Here is a 17,456-nt window from a genome sequence, read left to right as displayed (position 1 = left end):
GTAATTTACTAATATTAGCTATTCATTTTTTTTCTGTGTTGTGCCAGTTAGACAATGTTTGATGGATTGAAGTAGTTTATGTCAGACCTTCAGCAATAAGAGTAAATAACCCTCAATGCTCTAAAAACACACAGGTGAATACTTATTCATTGTGTTATAACAGTAGAAACCAATAGTTAAGAAAGCCTTATCCCACCTATATTAATACTAAGGCCCGTACTCAATTCGCCGCAAAAAGTCCAGGACTCTTCACCTGTTGTACTTTCCGCCGCATTCACCTGATTGAGATGCAAATTTGCGGCATGCTCGTCCCCGTGTTTCGCCCTATTCAATTACAGAACAAGTGAAAACACAAATAGGCAAATGCATATCAGGCAGAAAGTATTGAACAGATTGGGGGAATCAGTCTGTACCCCAAAATAAGATGCACCGACATTGGAAATCATTATAGATGTGTCCTTATGTCCTTAAGTTTTGTTAAAAGCTTTCTAGATACTTTTTTGTAAAAAGTGATAAAGAATGATAGAAAACAGTATTTTTTGGTGTAAATAAATAGTCCAGTCATATTTTGGGTACTTGAAAATGGGCGTAAGCATATTTTTGTGTCTCTAAAGAGCACTTTAAAAAAATTAGAAAAATCCACCTGATGCAAGCACCTGCAATCCTAAAAACACCTGCCCCATCCAAACAGCCCCCCAAGAAACCTATTTCGCTAGTTTTTATCCTTGTCCCCCCACCAAATGTGATATGTTTTTTGTGGTGTACTGGGTTTTTTTTTGTTTAGCAGATTAGTCCTTTTGAGGGGGGGGTCCAAATGGTTCTGAATCACCCCCACATTTGTACCCCAAAATAGAGAAATAGAGATTTTGCACTTTTTTCCTCCTGCCATTCATTGGAGAAACTTTTCTGCCTGTTTCAGTGCATTGAGTATCCACTTAGGCGAAAGCATCCTGGAATTGAATTTAGAGATAAGACGCAAACAGGAGAAAAGTGCCATTTGGCGAAACTTTTTCGCCGATTATGGCTTTTTGCATCTAATTGAATCCGGCCCTAAGTTTCTTAGCAAGTCATTCAAAGGAGAGATGAGCGGGTTCGGATCTCAGAGATCTGAACCCACCCGAATTTCGGGGATCCGGGGCAATCCAAGCTAAGCTTAGATCTCCTTGCCTGCCCCCTGATCCCTCACCCGAGTCAAAACCTCGCAACCTAGCTATCGGGTCATGAGGTTTTGTATTGAGCGGGCTTAACGCTGATTGGATGAGAGAGCCATCTGTCATGGCTCTCAGCCAATCAGCATTAAGCCCATTGAAAATGCACAAAAAGAAGAAGAAAAAGAAGATGGCGTCCGCCATCCCCAACCAGCACCCCCCGCTGCCGACACCACTGGCACCCCTGCTGCCAACACCACCACTGCCGACATTGCCTGCATCCCTGCAATGCTGCCCCATGTACTGAGGACACCGTCAGTGATCCCCACACTGCCAACATTCCCACACTGAGGATACCACCAGCACCACACATGCACTGAGGACAATGCTGGCACTCCCACTCTGCCGACACTGCCGGCACCCTGCATTGAGAACACTCCTGCACTGCTGACACAGTCATCAAACCTGCACTGAGGACACCTCTGGCATCCCCACTCTGCTGACACCGCTGGTACACCTCACTGAGAACACTGCCAGCTCTGCAGCACTGCCATTCCATGTACTGAGGACGCCACCAGCAACCCCCACACTGCCGACACAGCCAGCAAACCTGCACTAAAGACACCACTGGCACCTCCACACTGCCGACACAGCCAGCAAACCTGCACTAAAGATACCACTGGCACCCCTGCACTGCCAACATCACTGGCACCCTTCACTGAGGACACTGCCAGCACTGCAGCACTGCCATTCCATGTACTGATGACACCGTCAGCAACCCAGCTCTGCCGACACTACTGTCACAGTAAGTGCACTATTGGTGTATCCAACCCACACTGTATAACACACTGTATCCGTGTTGGAAATTAGAAGCTGAGCTGCCACATGTTAGTTCCGCCCACTGTGTCACTTAGCTTAGTCAGCCAGCTAGCTGGATGCAAACTTTTGGCCTTAACTAGATGAAGCAAATAATATTGTGAGGTGGTCAAAATTGATTGGAAATTACTGGAAATAAATGTTATTGAGGTTAATTATACTATAGGAAGAAAAACAGGCCCATTATATGTGATTTTAGCTCTTTTTATGATTTTTAAAGAACAAAATCCAGATCCAAAACCAAAACACGATAACAAAACATGGAGGTGAGGTTTTGGCATAACCAATCCAGAGCCAAAACCAGGGGAGATCCAAAACCAAAACCAAAACATGATGGTCGGCGTACATCTCTAATTCAAAGTTTAAGGATTGGTTTTGATAAATATATACTTTAAAATGTCAATAAGTTGAAACCATTATTTTTTAAATACTTACACATAGGGGTAAATTTACTAAGCATCGTGTTTGGGTGAGATTGCAATCTCACACAAGTTTTGCCTGTTTTTCCGACTTGCAAATTAACTAAGGTCAAACACATATGAACTTGCAGGATACATCAAAACTCTGAGTTTACAAAACACGATCAAATACAACATTAGCAAAACTCACAAGTATGTCCCATAGAAAACCATACAACACGCAAATTTACCAAGAATCGAGTTTTGAAACTCGCATGAGAAATTACCAAACTCTCAACAAAATACACTCCTGAGGTGAGTATTTGCGTGAGTTTGTATGTGCTTACATGTGTTCATAGATGTTTCAAGTTGCAACTAGTGGGAAAACAATGATGATGCTTTTTAAATGTGCTAAATCAGCTGCATTGATTTGTGTGAAGAAAAAATGGCAATATATACTACTATTGGTATTCATTGCATGTAGCTGGGATTTCCAGAGGCTTTACTACCAGGCTGGTAGGACCTAGGAGCAAGAAACTAAGCAGAAAATAAGGTAACACAGGTATCACACATGCTGCCCAGGTCACATTTTTTTGGATGTGTTTGAACCTGAACACAAAGGGTGATGGCAAAGTCAAACAGATGTTCCGGATGAACTGTAACAACATATTCCATTTGTATGACCAAGTAAAACTGGACCTAGACCCTGACACAGCACATTCCCACTCTGTCCCAGACCTGTATAAGCTTCTGGCTGTGTTGCACTTTCTTGCTGCTGGTAACTTTCAATCTGTGACTGGTAGAGTTCTCGTGATATCCCAGTCAACATTCTCACGGTACATACAGTAACTATGGTAATGGTGGCATTTCAGCCACTAATGGATAACTGCATGTATTCAGGGTAGATTTTTTTTTATAAAAAAGAAAAAAACAATGCTGACTGTGGCACTCTCAATGCAATATACATATGACTACTCACAGCTGCCACAAAGAAGAAAGTGTATATTTCTCCTAAGCAATATTAGAACAACAAAAAGTGGCTGCACGTTCAAGTCATACAACAAAGAAAATAAGATAAAGTTTAAATTAGGGGTGTGCACCGGCCACTTTTCGTGTTTTGTGTTTTGGTTTTGGATCTGGATCTTTCTTCATGTATTGGATCTGGATTGGTGTTGCCAAAACCACCCTTCCGTGTTTTGGGTTCTGGGTTTTGTGTTTTTGATCTGTATTTTTTTGGAAAAAAGCATAAAAACAGCTAAAATCACAGAATTTGTGGGTTTTTCTGTTCCTATGCTACTATTAACCTCAATAGCATTAATTTACACTCATTTCCACTGTATTCTGAACACCTCACAATATTGTTTTTAGGCCAAAAGGTTGCACCGAGGTAGCTGGATGACTATGCTAAGCGACACAAGTGGGCGGCACAAACACGTGGCCTACAGGATGGCAGTTTGAAAACTAGGCCCCAAACAGTACATAATGCAAAGAAAAAAATGAGGTGCAAGATGGAATTGTCCTTGGGCCCTCCGACCCACCCTTATGTTGAATAAACAGGACATGCACACTTTAACAAACCAACCATTTCAGCGCCAGGTTCTGCCACACGACTGTGGCTGAAATGATTGGTTCGTTTGGGCCCCCACAATACAAGCAGGCAATTAATCTGTCCCTGCACAAACTGGCTTTACGGAGGCAAGATATCATCCTCATCCTCCTCATCCACCGATTCCTCACTCTCTTCAGTGTTGTGTACATCCTCATCCTCACAGAGTATAAATTCGTCCCTGCTGGAATCCACCACCACAGGTCCCTCTGTACGTTTCGGAGGCTGGTCTCCCTGGAAGAATTGATAATTAATTTTGATGTACATCATCTTCTCCACATTTTGTGGAAGCAACCTCCTACGCCTTTCGCTGATAAGGTTACCGGCTGCACTAAGCACTCTTTCGGAGTACACACTGGAGGGGTGCAACTCAGGTAAAATAGAGCCAGTTTGTACAGGGGCCTCCAAATTGCCTCTTTTTCCTGCCAGTACAGGTACGGCAGGACTACTTGGATGCTGTCACCGATGTAATCCTCCACCATCCTGTCAATGGTGACAGTATCATATGCAGTGACAGTAGACATGTCAGAAATTGTTGCCAGGTTACTTCAGTCCGGACCAGATGTCCAAACTTGGTCCTGCCTGCCCTGCATCACTGCCAGAGGGTTGCTTAGGATACCAAAGTTGTTTCCTGGCAGCCCCAGTTGTGGAAGAAAATGAAGAAGGAGCTGTTGACGTGTCATGTTCCTCTTCAGCTGACAGTTTTTTCACCAGCAGGTCTTTCCACCTCTGCAGGCTTGTGTCGGCCAGAAAGAGAGACACCACGTAGGCTTTAAACCTAGGATTGAGCACGGTGGCCAAAATGTAGTGGTCTGATTTAAACAGATTGACCACCCTCGAATCCTGGCAAAGCGAATGAAGGGCTTTATCTACAAGTCCCACATGCTGAGCAGAATTGCTTCATCTTAGCTCCTCCTTCACTTTCTCCAGCTGCTTCTGCAAAATCCTGATAAGGGGAATGACCTGACTCAAGCTGGCAATGTCTAAACTGACTTCACGTGTGGCAAGTTCAAAGGGCTGTAGAACCTTGCACAACACGGAAATCATTCTCCACTGCGCTTGAGTCAGGTGCATTCAACCTCCTTTGCCTATGACATTGGTGGATGTATAGGCTTGAGTGGTCTTTAGCTGCTCCTCCATCCTCTGAAGCATATAGAGGGTTGAGTTCCACCATGTCACAACCTCTTGCTTCAGGTGATGGCAGGGCAGGTGCAAGACTGTTTGCTCATACTCCAGTCTTTGGCACGCAGTCGCTGAATGGCGAAAGTGGCCACTGGGAGAAGATTTCCCTGAGTTTCTCTAAGAGGTTGTTGGTGGTGTGCCTCTTACTGAAACTGGTGATATACAGCGTAGCCTGTCTTGGAACGAGCTGGCATTTCTGAGCTGCTAGTCCTGGTGATGCTGCTGTTGTTGCTGCATAAGGCGACACATCTACCCAGTGGGCTGTCACAGTCATATAGTCCTTAGTCTGCCCTGTTCCACTTGTCCACATGTCCATGGTTAAGTGGACATTGGGTACAACCGCATTTTTAGGACACTGAGGACACTTTTTCTGATGTCTCTGTAGATTCTCGGTATTGCCTGCCTAGTGAAGAGGAATCTAGATGGGATTTGGTACTGGGGACACACTACCTCCATCAATTGTCTAAATCCCACTGCACTAATGGTGGATACCGGATGCACATCTGACACCAACATAGCAGTCAAGGCCTCAGTTATCCGCTTTGCTTCAGGATGACTGCTGTCATACTTCATCCTCCTTGCTAAGGACTGTTGGAGGGTCAATTGCTTAGTAAAAGAAGTAGTGGTGTTCCTACTTCCTCTCTGGGATGAAGCAAAAGCAGTAGCGGCAGCAGTAGGCATAGCAATGCAGGATCCTCTGGAGGAATCACGGAGAGGAGAGGAGTCAGTTATGCCAATGACATGGCCTGCAGGACTACTTCCGATCCAGATAGAGGAGGAAATTGATAAGGAGGGAGTTGACAGTGTGGTTTGCAGGCACTTGGATACAACAGGACAAAGTGATTTAGGTGTCCCTGGACTGCTTATGGTCTTAGCCAAAGTTTCTGAACTTGACAGTAACTTAGGAATGCGCTGCAGCTGACGTATAAGGGAGGATGTTCCTAGGTGGTTAACATCCCTACCCCTACTTATTCCACCTTTACATATGGTACATATGGCAAGACAGTTGTCTGGATTTGGATAGAAATATTTCCAGACCAAAGAGGTGGAATGTTTGGACTTCTGCCCAAGTAGATGATGGGCTTTTTCATCCCACAGACAACAACTGTCTCCCCCGGTGCCTTATTTAAACAAACCACATCACCATCAGAATTCTCCTCGTCAACTTCCTCTTCAGCACCAGCTACACCAATATCCTCATCCTGTTGTACTTCAACAGTGACATCTTCAATTTGAATATCAGCAAGTGGACTGTGGGTGCTCCTTTCAGCACTTGCAAAGGGCGTGCAAATGGTGGAAAGAGCCACCTCTTCCCGTCCAGTGTTGGGAAGGTCAGGCATCGCAACCACCGCCACACTTGAACTCTCCTTGGGGATTTGTGATATCTTCTTAGAATGCGCAGTTCTTTGCTGTGCTTTTGCCAGCTTAACTCATTTGATTTTTGTAGTGGGAGGAGGGCTTCCATCATCATGTGAAGCTGAACCACTAGTCATGAACATAGGGAAAGTCCTTAGCCGTTCCTTGCCACTCCATGTCGTAAATGGCATATTGGCAAGTTTACATTTCTCAGATGATTTAAATGTATTTTTTAAGGTCATTTTCCTGAACTTTGTCATTTGGGATATTATATGCCCTCTACTATGACATTTTGCATTGGCTTTGGCAGTTGACATTGATTGTGTTTTATCATCTATTTCATGACTAGTGGCAGCAGTTTCAGCTCTAGGAGGAAGTGGTTCTTGATCTTTCCCTTTTTTTTTTTTATTTGACAAATTTTTGTCCTCCATTTATGTGATATTGATATATACGTGCGGCTAAGGCGCACACAAACACAGAAAAAGATTTTTTAATTTTTTTTGGGTGGAGCGCACTCTGTGGGTTACAGCACCCTTCAACAGATGAGCCAGCCGGCCCTTGACTTATGACACAGCGCACACTTGGCGCTGCTACTTTGTTGATGCACATGCGGCTACTGCGCGCACAATTCATAAACACAGAAACAAAAAAATTATTTTTTTTGGAGTGCACTTTGGGGGTTACACTACCCTTCAACAGACAAGCCAGCTGGCCCTTGAGTTATGACACAGGCTCAGGCTTGGCGCTGCTACTTTGCTGATGCATGTGTGGCTGCTGTGCACACAATTCACAAACAAAGAAAAAAAATATTTTTAATTTTTTTTGGAGCGCACTTTGGGGATTACATCGCACTGCAACATGCAAGCCAGCCAGCCCTTTACTTATGACACAGGCGCACGCTTGGTGCTGCTACTTTGTTGATGCACGTTCGGCTACTGCGCAAACAATTCCCAAACACAGAAAAAAATAATTGTTTTTTTGCACTTGGAGGGAGTACCCCTGATGGACAGATCACCCCCTGGACAACACTACAGCACCCCTTTAGGATTACAGCCTCTATGGGACACTGCATAACACAGCCAGCACCTATGGACTTTGGAGTGGACACAGCCCCTATGGACAACTGACTGCACAACACAGCCCAGCCAGCCCCTATGGACAACAGCAGCACAACACAGCCCAGCCAGCCCCTATGAACAACAGTAGCACAACACAGCCCAGCCAGCCCCTATGGACAACAGCAGCACAACACGGCCCAGCCAGCCCTAACTCCCACCCTCCCTCTTCTCTGTCCACAGCCAGAATGAAAAATGGCACCGAGGCGGGGACCTTTTATAGAATCCAAAACCAACAAGATCCGACAGCGGAATGATGACATTATGCCTCAATTTCAGATCTGAGTCAGGCGGGAAAACCCGAGCTGAACTCTGTTCCTGACTCGGATCAGGCGGGCTCAGGGGGGTTCGGTTTTCATAAATCCGAACCCGCTCATCCCTAGTTTAAATAAATTTTACTCATTAAAAAAGCATATATATCATCACGAAAAATGCAACGATATATTAAATATGGTACATATATATGAAAAAAATCCTCTAATAATGACATTATAAAATGTTTTGTATAAAAGATAAAAACTTTGTCCATATATAACTAATCCACTTTCCTGATGGTACGGTAAGTTGCGAGTAAAAATAATAAATAAAGGCAATGATGGTTATTATCCACATATGATAAAATGTGCAGATTGCACTTTGTATAGATTCTTTATTCTTTAAGGTTTTAAAAAAACCTACATACCACCAGTTATATTGATAAAGAAAGTGAACACCTGAAAAGATGGCTAGATGTTGTCCCTCGTAGCCAATTTATGAGAATAAAGAGGAATTGTAGCAAACAGGAGATGTATGAAGAACAAAGCCAGGAGATGCACAATAATTTCCTAGCCAGAGGTTGACAGGACAGAGATTAATTCTATCAAAAAAGATATAGGTGATTTGGAGAGGGTGTCATTGTTGGTACCCAAAATACATACCACAGCTACTAATAAAGAATGGTCTTTTTTTACCACGTATGGGAGCCATCACACTAGATTTTAAAAAATATTCAAAGACATTGGCATATTCTACAAAAGGATCCCATTTTACAGAATGTCCTCCCAACTAAACCCAGCTTTGTTTTTCGGAGAGCAAAAAATTTGAAGGAAAAATTTGTAAAAAGTGCACTAGAACAGGATACTAATAATACTACACGTACCAAGGGCTTCCACAGATGTGTCAGCTGTCCTATGTGCATTAATGTTCCTTCTAAGACTTCAAAAATCACACATCTTAATATCAAAGGAAAAGAATATAAAATCATAAATTTCCTCACATGCCTTACCACCAATGTGGTCTATGCTAGTGAATGCAGCTGTGGACTCTTTTATATTGGGCGCACTACCAGGGCTCTCAGAATGGGAGAACAATTGCGCAACATTAAGAAAGGAATAGAGACACACTCCCTGTCAGAACATTTTAAAAAATACCACAACCTGTACACATGTCACATTCACTCTTTTTTGGCCTTTGATCGTGTGAAAGCCACATGGCAAGAAACAGATACAGAAACCAAATTAGCCAAATTAGAGATGAAATGGATATACAAGCTTAAGACTCTCTTGCCCACTGGCTTGAAATAGGATTTTGAACTTAAGTGGTTTTTAAATTGAATACTTTTGAATATTTTTAAATTGAATATTTGTAGATTTTATACCACTATTATGCTGCTTTCTTATTCTGTTGTTTTTTTGTCATGGGATCGGAAGTACCCATAATTGCCATTTTTTATCTTTGTTTAATAAACTGCAATTTTTTTATGGTATTATACTATGTACTGTATATACCTATTTCTATCTTCTTTATATGCACCATTAACCGCAGTCCTAAGAGGCTACTCACACAGAAAGGAAAGTATTATAACTATACATTTTGATTTATTGTGTTTCTCTTTTTTTTATTTCACCATTGCTTGGTTTGCCATCACTTATTACTATTATCTTTCTGGGGTCCTAGGATGACCCAGGTTTTACCCATTACAATCTGCAGCTTGCTGCGCTCTTTATCACAAACAACATAATTTTATGCTTCTGCTTATCTCAATGATGTAGTCAACTATAGTCATGATTGTAATGTTACAAGCAGTGTAAGACTCCAACTGTGAGGCAGAATTGACAGCCAATCCAACAAAGTGTTGCTTAGGGATGAAAGAGGTGAAGTATCTTGGATACACCATAGGCAGAGGTTTATTAAAGCCCCAACTTAAAAATGAAGGCAATACAAAATTTTCAACGATCCCAAAATAAGAAACAAGTAATAGCATTCTTAGGAATCACAGGATATTTTAGAAGTTTTATACTCAATGTTGCCACCATTGCTATCCCATTAACTGACCTTACCAAGGTAAAGCAGTCAGTTATGGTTAAGTTTAATCCTGAGGCATCAAAGACTTTTCAATTGTTAAAGGTAGCATTGTGCACCAATCCAGTTTTGATGACTCCTGTATCTAAAAATTAATTTGTTGTGCAGACAGATGCATCAGAGGAAAGATAGATGCTGTTTTGTCTCAAAGCAAAGATGTTGAAGAGCATCCTCTTATTTATTTAAGTAGGAAATTGAAACAAATGATAAAAATGATGCCCTTTAAAAAAAAAGCATTGGCAATTAAGTGGGCATTAGAAACGCTACCTTTTAGGGCAAAACTTTAGTTTGATTACAAATTATTCTCTGTTGAAGTGGATGGCTGAGCATAAAGAGAACAATGGGAGAATAACTAGATGGTTCATGGTATTAGTAAATTTAACATTTTCAGTAAAGCAAAGGCCAGGAAGCCAACTGGCCAATGCACATGCTTTGTCCTATATTTTTTGCTTAGGGGCTACGAGTGTTTGCCCCACAGGTCAAAACAGAAGGGGGCAATATGTGACATCAACACTGAAAGAGTGGCAAAATATATTTACTGTATGTTGCAGTTTTTTTGCAACTACCTGGTAGGCAGAAGCTTATTATAAGCCTTATGGCCAGACCAGCTGTGAGAGGATAATAAAGGGGGTTTTGGTCTCTGTAGTCAGTCTCTCACTTCCTGGTGAACAGGTCAGAGGCCCGTTGAGAGACACTGTGATTGCTGAATGTAAGTGCTGTGCTAAAGACTTCTGAAAAGTCCACGGTGGTGGATGAATTGTGTTGCTGTCCTCACTGTTCACCTGATCTAAATATAGCAATATCACTTTTATTGATAATCTTTGATTACCAGTAGACATCCAATAGAAGAAGTTGTCCCATGTAGTGAATACCTCCCTCAGCCACCTGCAAGCCTCAAGCACACAGTACTAGAGAGTCTGAGTGGCACCATCACCCTAAACTTGGCTACCAGCCTCCTGGCTCCATCAGACTGCAAAGCACTGTTTTAATATATAGTGATCTCGGCACAGACCCACAATTTTCGACAGTGTCATCCACCAAATAGGCAGTAATGGCTACTAGCTAGCCCCTGGTGTTTGCTCAGTATCAGCCACCATTTGTATACCTTGTATGCTTTGGCCATGAGAACCTCTGGCAGGCTATCAGTAGTAGAACCTGATAATCAATGTTGTTATCAGTGACTTTATAACAACTAACAGTGGGTTCCATTTTGGATAATCATTGATGTTGCTTCTGCCTTTATGAACTTTGTCTGGTCCATTATTTTTGTGTTTTACAACTTTGATTGAGGAGGGTTCTTAATGATTGTAATATTTTAGATGGTGCATAGACCAATATAAGAGAGACCTATGTGCAATATGTTTAATGGATTTTTTAAAATTATTGAATGGTGTTAGAAATATTTAATGAACATTAGGTTTTTAATGGCTTATGATATAGTTTAAACTTATGAATAAATGTATTTACAGTATGTTGACCACCATGCTGGTCTGATAGAATATTGTCTTAGGTTACATCAGCACAGTTTTCCTTTCTTATTGGTCTGTGTTTATGGAAACAGCAATACCTAAATATTTCTAACTGCAGCAGATACCTACATATCTGAGTTAAGGGTCAGATGCTTGGTGACTAATTTATATCGTTAACTTTCTGTGGTTTAGGAAAGAACCACACCTTTTCTTCAATAAAGAGATCTAAATTATATAAACCTGTTAGTGTGGGTCACTCAGGGGGAGAGATAAGAGCGTGTGCACCGTTAGCACCCCTCTGTGTACTGGATGCTGCATACCCTAATTTCCTGTGTTGCTATGTTCTTATGAAGCTAAATAGCTATGTTCCTGAGTTTGCTGTTTATACTCCTGTGTAAGTAGTTATTGCACTGGCTGTACCTTTCTGCTGGGATAAAAGCCTATTTGTTTTAAGGCAATTCAGTTTTAAGAGGTCACCTGAATATATATCTGACACACATCCCTTAACAGGTGCCATTGTGAGATAATTAATGTTATTCACTTCACATGTCAGTAGTTCTAATGTTATAATTTATGGGTGAGTGTATATATCTGTTGTGAGTGAAGCTGCATACACACAACGATTTTGTTACCAACGATTTTATGAATGATTTTATAAACGATTTTCTGTCAGATTATCTGTCAGATTATATGTCAGTGTAATGAACGATTTTTTGAACCACAAACGATTTTTGGAACTTCCCTTAATGAAAATCATTCAGTTGGTCAGTCAGAATGAACAACAAACTACAAACGGGAACACACATGAATGATATTCATTCGTTATAATTCAGAAATTGAATGATTTTTTCAACAATTGAATGATAACGACGTTGTTATAGTTAAACTGTTCAAAAAATCATTACGTGTGTATGCACCTTAAGACCCGGCGAGCAGTATAGCATAGCAACTTTTTCTATAAATTTGCTTCTTATTCACATGACAGATGTAGCGAAACACCACTTAATCTGTACCAGAGATGCTGGACTGTGACTGTAATAGCACAGAAATTAGTTTTAAATATATGCAAAGTCGCAGATGAAGCACAATGGAACTTGGTATAAAAAAGCAGCTGTCACTGCATTGTAGCACTTTGCATACATATTCAAACTCATTCGCACACAAATGTACAAGTGTCACATATCCATTAATCAGTACAGTCTCATTAATCGGTTTTGTTGCATCGCATTTTGACTAAGATGCATATTTGAGCAAAAAAAAAAGACACAAAAAGATGCTCTTGGCAAGCCGAGTTGCAGGGACCTGGTGCACCGAGAATGTTAGTTTGACAAAACTTTGGTTGGTTTAGCCATCGATGGTGTGCTCATGCACAATTGTCAAGTACAGTTTGCACATGTGCAGAGGATCTCTGCAATGGCCACAGTGTATGCAGTGACATCAGCAAACATTGTAAACTGTTATCCAAATGAAGCAGTCAGTGGTTGCCACCATCACCCACATGGAATCAAACTGAAAAAGCATCTCCATTGGAACAAAAACATCAATGGTTATGACTTGCCGGTTTCCAATTGCCACCTACCATAGAAAATAAACTTATTATTCATTTACTATCAGTTTCTTATATAGCGCAGCATATTCTGTTGTGTTTTACAACTGGAAAAAAACTTTAATAGAACAAAACTGGGTAGTAACAGACATAAATAAAGGTAAGAGGGCCCTGCTCACAAGCTTACAATCTATAGGGAAAGAGGAATTGATACACAGAGAAAGGTGCTACATATTGAACATTGGTCCTGCAAGATTGCAGAGTTTCTTGGTGGGCTGTATGATCCAGTCACACAGGAATATTGACCTAAGATTGGAAGGATGTCAATGTGAAGAAAGAGAAAATATGTGAGGCTTTGTGTATATTGTAAGAAGGGATGTAATTAGATAGGGAAGCTATGAAGGTTATGAAGTTAATTCTGGAATCTGATAAGCTTGTCTATAGAGGTCAGTTTTCAAGGAAAGCTTGAAGGCTTGGAGACCAGCAGAAGGTCTTATTGTGTGTGGGAGGGCATTCCACAGGATGGGTGCAGCCCGAAAACAGTCCTGTAACCATGAATGGGAACAAGTACTGCATGTGGATGAGAGACACAGATCTTGCGCAGAGCAGATATATTGGGTTGGGAGATATTTTGAGATAAGTGAAGAGATGTATGTTGGTGTGGTTTGGTTAATAGCTTTCTGTGTAAGTAAATGTATTTTATATTGAATACAGTAGAAAACCAGCAACCTATGGATGGACTGACAGAGAAGATCAGCAGACAATGAATGTTTGGTGAGGAAGATCAGCCTTGCAGCTGTATTCAAAATGGATTGTAGTGGCGAGTCTGTTTTTAGGAATAACAGTAAGGAGACTATTGCAATAGTCAAGGCGGGAAATAATGAGTGCATGGATTAGAGTTTTTGCAGTGTCTTGTGTAAGAAATAGTCCAATTTTGGATATGTTTTTTAGATGTAGGTAACATGTTTTTGAGACAGATTAAATGTGTGGAACAAAGGACAGTTCAGAGTCAAGGATGACATATAGCTAGTGGGTTTGTGGGGTGGGGTTGATTGTTGAGTTATCAACAGTGATAGAGATATCAGATTGGTAACTACTATTGGCTGGTAGAAATATAATTAATTTTGTTTTGGATATGTTAAGTTTGAGGTGACAAAATGCCATCCAAGATGAAATGGCAGAAATACATTCAGTGACACGGACCAGTACAGATGGTGACAAATCTGGGGAGGATATGTAGATTTGAGTATTGTCTGCATACAAATGATTTTGAAAACTGAAAGAGCTGATTAGTTTGCCAAGAGAGGTGGTATAGATTGAGAAAAGCAGAGGACCTAAGACTGAGCCTTGTGTTACTCCAATTGATAGAGCAAAGATGAGGCAGAATCAGAAAAAATGAACAGTGAAATAGTGATTAGATGGTTGGGATGAGAACCAAGAAAGGGCTATGTCCTGAAGACCTAGGATTTGTAGTGTTTATATGAGAATAGAGTGGTCAACAGTGTCAAAAGCAGCAGAGAGATCTAGAAGAAAAAGAAGTGAGTAATGGCCTTTAGACTTAGCAGTGACTAGATCATTCACTACCTTAGTCAGCACTGTCTCTGTGGAGTGTTGGGAATGAAAGCCTGACTGGTGAGTCCAAAAAGTCTTGCGAGTTAAGAAAGTGTGTGAGATGAGTGTAGGAAAGTCTGTCAAGTAGCTTGTATGGGCATGGGAGCCAGGAGGTGGCATGGTAATTTGAGAGAGAGTTTGAGTCAGATTTTTTTTTCAGAATGGGAGTAATTACTGCATGCTTGAACAGTGTTGGAAAGATACCAGTAGAGAAAGAGAGATTACAGATTTTAGTTAAGGGTGGAATGAGCACAGAGTTTTACTGATTAGCGAGGGTCTAAAATCATGAGGAGAAGTAGTAGAGTAGGAGGATGAGAAGAGTGTAGATACTTCATCTTCATTTGTAGGGTCAAATGAAGAGAATGTGCTAGTGGGTTCAGGTAGGGTATTGAGAAGGTTGCTATCTGAGGAAGAGCCTGCCATTTCAAATTGGATATTATCAATCTTGTCCTTGAAATAGGAAGCAAGATCTTGTGCACTGATAGTAGCAGGTGGGTTGGGTGAGGGAGGGGTAAGAAGTAAACTTGCTAATTGTGGTTATTTGCATGCACTACAACTATAAAAAATATATGTATATTACCTCCACAAATATAAAAAAGTCCACAATGATAATTAGAATTGCAAATCTTGAAAATGAAGAATATACTACTACCACAACACATTTGTAAATAATAAAGTTATTATAAGAATTCTCTCTTCATTCCTCTGCACCTGAGAGAAATAAGAATACATTTAGTCATGAAAACTTCACAATAAATAGAGAGTGTAATTATTGCTTTATTTCTTGATATTTCGTCTATTACCAGGAAAGGTGTTTAAATCCTATTGTGTATTAAGAGATTTTCTTGTTTTATTTTTTGGGTTACCAGAGAACTTTGAAGACAAACTAATGTACTTATTTGTGAGTTTTTGGCCATGAACACAGAGTCATTTTAATGTTCTTAATAAAATGTTTGATTGAAGATTTACACTCTTAGTATAAGGCTTATAAAGAATTTATATTTGCTCAATATTATCAGTCCTATGGCTGTTTTAACTGTTTTGCCTGTGGTATAGCTTTTTATCTTTACTTGCAAGACACTTTTTATGGTTTTTTTCTTTAGATAGCTCTTCCAATTTGCTGAATTATTTTTTTGTTAGGAGATTTCAATGTGTAGCTATAAAGTTCAGGTCTCTATTCCTTAGGATCTTGCCTCCATCAAGTAATGTGTTTACATTTCTTTCTGCTCCATTTAACTTACACCATTTAACTCTTAAATCCTGACAGAATACAACATTAGGTACCACAATAGAAAATACAAACACAAACATTGTAATATATAAAAAGTGCAATTGTAGGTCATATATGTATGTACTGTATGTGTGTGTTATTTATAATAAATACAAAACTTGTAGCAATTACAATTCACATGCAGTAAATTGAGTTTAAAATAGTAATTAACACGGTAATTAAATATATTGTAATATACTTCCATGAATGTGCTTATATCATGTACATTTTCTTTCAACAGATATGTCTGTCTATTTAAGTAATTCATACATATACATTGCATAGTACAAATTTTCCTGGCACTTCTTAGCTGCCTAATCTAGTCTATTATTTTGCACCTGTGACACAATGAAACATTGTTATTTATATAAGGCCAGCAAAACACATTGTCAGTTTGATTCAGGCATAACCATTGATCACTTTGGAACTGTGAGTGGTGTATGTATATATACACTACCATTCAAAAGTTTGGGGTCACTTAGAAATTTCCTTTATTTTGGAAAGAAAAGCACTGTTTATTCAATGAAGATAACATTAAATTAATCAGAAATACACTCTATATATTGTTACTGTGGTAAATGACTATACTAGCTGCAAATGTGTGGTTATTAAAGGAATATCTACATAGGTGTAGAGACCCATTTCTAGCAACCATCACTCCAGTGTTCTAATGGTACATTGTGTTTGCTTAGCGCGTGAGATGACTAATGGATGATTAGAAAACCCTTGAAAACCCTTGTGCAATTATGTTAGCACTGCTGAAAACATGTCTGCTTGTTAGAGAAGCTGTAAAACTGTCCTTCCTTTGAGTTAGTTGAGTAGCTGGAGCATCACATTTGTGGGTTTGATTATACTCTCCAAATGGTCAGAAAAAGAGAACTTTCATGTGAAATTCTATAGTCTATTCTTGTTCTTAGAATGAAGTCTATTCTATGTGAGAAATTGCCAAGAAACTGAGCATTTCTTACAATGGTGTGTACTACTCCCTTCAGAGAACAGCACAAACTGGCTCTAACCAGAGTAGAAAGAGAAGTGGTAGGCCCCGGTGCACAACTGTGCAAGAAGACAAGTACATTAGAGTCTCTAGTTTGAGAAATAGATGCCTCACAAGTCCTCAACTGGCAGCTTTATTAAATGGTACCCGCAAAATGCCAGTGTCAACATCTACAGTGAAGAGGTGACTTCGGGATGTTGGCCTTCTAGGAAAAAGCCATATCTGAGACTGGCCAATAAAAGAAAAAGATTAATATTGGCAAAAGAACACAGACATTGGACAGAGGAATATTGGAAAATGGTTTATGGACAGATGAATCGAAGTTTGAGGTGTTTGGATCACACAGAAGAACATTTGTGAGATGCAAAACAAGTGAAAAGACGCTGGAAGAGTACCTGATGTCATGTGCCAAGCCTGGTGGAGGTAATGTGATTTTCTGGGGCTGCTTTGGTGCTGTTAAAGTGGGAGATTTGTACAAGGTAAAAGGGATTTTGAATAAGGAAGGCTATCACTCCATGTTGCAATGCCATGCCATACCCTGTGGA

This window comes from Taudactylus pleione, unplaced genomic scaffold, assembly GCF_031769625.1.
Source record: "Taudactylus pleione unplaced genomic scaffold, aTauple2 ptg000296l, whole genome shotgun sequence".
In the NCBI taxonomy this organism is placed as follows: Eukaryota; Metazoa; Chordata; class Amphibia; order Anura; family Myobatrachidae; genus Taudactylus; species Taudactylus pleione.
This window is presented reverse-complemented; position numbering follows the sequence as displayed.